We start from the raw sequence: 3,388 nt of genomic DNA on the forward strand, positions 1-3,388 counted from the left end.
TTTCATTAGTATAGTTCGTGAACTTCACTCGGCTCAACCTCATTACAATGCCATGCCGACTAGTTCATTTTTAAGCTTTGCTGAAGAGCTTTATTGCGTGGGCATAACAAACAACGATAACAATTTCGTGACAACTTTTCAGGGCCACCTCTGTCAATGTGTGCCTTCACAAAGACTAACAGACGGACTCGAGCAAGTACGATCAGTCTTGAAAAGGAAGTGGCACAGAAGTCGGAAGCATTCATGGCCGAAACGACTTTACTTTTGTGATTCGGCTCTGAAGCTTGTGAATGTTGGAGAAGTTCAATATCTGTTTGTACGTGCGGCCTTAGTTGTCTTACGCGTCCTTTTTGGCACCAAAAGAAAACCGAGCAAGAAACTCACAGGAGCTGACCTCGAAAGATTGTGGTGCCTCTGAGGCTTCCTTGAACTCTTTCTCAGTTCTGTCCGTCTCGGTGGAACAGTGCCTAGGGTGCTCGGTTGCTCACCTGCAGGTCGCGAGTTCGATCCCGGCTTCGGCTGTCACATTTCGAAACAGGCGAAGTGGTAGAGGCTCGTGTACTGTGCGATGGCAGTGCACGTCAAAGAACATAAGATGAACGAAATTGCCTAAGCCCTCTACTCGTGGTTATATCAGGGATTTCGGAACTTCAAATCCCACACATGTTGTTCTTCTTCTTCCTCGTCTTCTTCTTCCTCCTCTTCTTCTTCTTCCTCTTCTTCCTCGTCTTCTTCTTCGTCCTCCTCTTCTTCTTCTTTATCTTCTTCTTCTTGTTCTTATTCTTAATCGTCTTCGTCGTAAAATTGTTGTTGTTGTTGTTGTGAATTGGATCAATATCAACTATCTCAGCTTTAACCTGTTTCTAACAAAGTAAAAAGCAGCTAAGCTACCCGAGTTGCTTTTTTGCTGCTCTCTGAGTTTTATGTTCACCCTAAACGACAACAACGTATAAAGAAGGGTCGAATAGGAAAGGTTTTCGGAACACTGCTTCAATTATACACCACTGCTCGCTTTATAGGAGTGAGAACGGCTCGAGTTATGCCTAAATATAATCGCTTGTTTGGGACATCGGCATACAGTTTGCCCTAATATACTTTTATCGCATTCAGGTAAGTTTTACATTTATCTCCATTCAATCATTGGGATGGGTAATGGCCTAACTGTACTTTCGGTAATAGATTCGCCACTTCTTGATAGGAAGGCCTTCAATTATTGTCACCGTTTAAGGCTGCCTGCATATATACTAAATATATACGCGCACACACACACACACACACATATATATATATATATATATATATATATATATATATATATATATATATATATATATATATATATATATATATATGTATGTATAGATGGCTTATAGATAGCGCTTACTGTCGCTCCTACTTCTAAATTCACAGATAAACCCAACAAAAGTGGATGGAGGGAGGGCCGCTGTGATAGCTCAGTGGTTAGAGCATCGAACGCGTACTTCGAAGGTCGTAGGTTCGATTCCTGCTCACAGTTGGTATTTTTTTCATCCACTTTTCTTTCTTCTTGCTTCTTATTTACACTCCATTGGTTCTAATAACTTCCCCTGTACATTCCTTGGCATTACTGTCTGTTATATCTCATTAATATTGTGTTAAAACACGGAAAAACGAGCCCTTAGGTATACACTTCTTTCCCTTATTTCATTGAACGAGGGTCTCGTACTGGCAGACTTGGTGTGTTTAGGTTGTATAAGAGGGACAACTATTCAGCTGCCCGCTCATAATAAGTTCACGTGCTACGTGACGCCAAACATGCGCATAAGAGTGTTTTCACACTTGTTGTTTGGCTTATAGATGGCACTGACTGTCGCTCCTACTTCTAAATTCACAGATAAACCCCCCCAAAAAAAAAGTGGACGGAGGGAGGGCCGCTGTGATAGCTCAGTGGTTAGAGCATCGAACGCGTAATTCGAAGGTCGTAGGTTCGATTCCTGCTCACAGTTGGTAATTTTTTCATCCACTTTTCTTTCTTCTTATTTACATTCCATTGGTTCTAATAACTTCCCCTGTACATTCCTTGGCATTAATGTCTGTTATATCTCATTAATATTGTGTTAAAACACGGAAAAACGAGCCCTTAGGTATACAGTTCTTTCCCTTATTTCATTGAACGAGAGTCTCGTACTGGCAGACTTGGTGTGTTTAGGTTGTATAAGAGGGACAACTATTCAGCTGCCCGCTCATAATAAGTTCACGTGCTACGTGACGCCAAACATGCGCATAAGAGTGTTTTCACACTCGTTGTTTGGCTTATAGATGGCGCTGACTGTCGCTCCTACTTCTAAATTCACAGATAAACCCCAAAAAAAAAGTGGATGGAGGGAGGGCCGCTGTGATAGCTCAGTGGTTAGAGCATCGAACGCGTAATTCGAAGGTCGTAGGTTCGATTCCTGCTCACAGTTGGTAATTTTTTCATCCACTTTTCTTTCTTCTTATTTACATTCCATTGGTTCTAATAACTTCCCCTGTACATTCCTTGGCATTACTGTCTGTTATATCTCATTAATATTGTGTTAAAACACGGAAAAACGAGCCCTTAGGTATACACTTCTTTCCCTTATTTCATTGAACGAGGGTCTCGTACTGGCAGACTTGGTGTGTTTAGGTAAGAGGGACAATTAATCAGCTGCCCGCTCATAATAAGTTCACGTGCTACGTGACGCCAAACATGCGCATAAGAGTGTTTTCACACTCGTTGTTTGGCTTATAGATGGCGCTGACTGTCGCTCCTACTTCTAAATTCACAGATAAACCCCAAAAAAGTGGATGGAGGGAGGGCCGCTGTGATAGCTCAGTGGTTAGAACATCGAACGCGTAATTCGAAGGTCGTAGGTTCGATTCCTGCTCACAGTTGGTAATTTTTTCATCCACTTTTCTTTCTTCTTTCTTCTTATTTACATTCCATTGGTTCTAATAACTTCCCCTGTACATTCCTTGGCATTACTGTCTGTTATATCTCATCAATATTGTGTTAAAACACGGAAAAACGAGCCCTTAGGTATACACTTCTTTCCCTTATATATATATATATATATATATATATATATATATATATATATTGATACGTTGATTTTCTCTTGTATAATGTGTGTGATACCACATCAATGTTTCCATCACTGTGGCCTACCATCATCAAAGCAACGGTGCAATGGCCCACATGTTTCCACCTGTTTTTTTCTTTTCTCTGATTCCAAATCTGTCACATCGCATACGCAGTATTGATCAAGGGTCAGCAAGAGATCTGACGTTTAGTCGATGCTAATGGTCACGCAGAAAAGTGAAAAATGTCTATCAGTTTTTTTTTTCAATTTTTCTTAACGGTGTGTTTCTCAGTTTGCAGCGGATA

At 40.9% G+C, this 3,388-nt stretch overlaps 2 non-coding genes across 2 annotated transcripts; both read left to right on the forward strand.

Annotated features, from left to right (window-relative positions):
- The first annotated feature begins 1,912 nt into the window (after positions 1-1,912).
- TRNAT-CGU (transfer RNA threonine (anticodon CGU)) lies at positions 1,913-1,985 on the forward strand. The gene has a single exon. It is a non-coding gene; the product is annotated as a tRNA-Thr (tRNA).
- Positions 1,986-2,371: 386 nt separating this feature from the next.
- On the forward strand, positions 2,372-2,444 carry TRNAT-CGU (transfer RNA threonine (anticodon CGU)). The gene has a single exon. It is a non-coding gene; the product is annotated as a tRNA-Thr (tRNA).
- The last annotated feature ends 944 nt before the right edge of the window (positions 2,445-3,388 follow it).

This window comes from Rhipicephalus microplus, chromosome 6, assembly GCF_043290135.1.
Source record: "Rhipicephalus microplus isolate Deutch F79 chromosome 6, USDA_Rmic, whole genome shotgun sequence".
In the NCBI taxonomy this organism is placed as follows: Eukaryota; Metazoa; Arthropoda; class Arachnida; order Ixodida; family Ixodidae; genus Rhipicephalus; species Rhipicephalus microplus.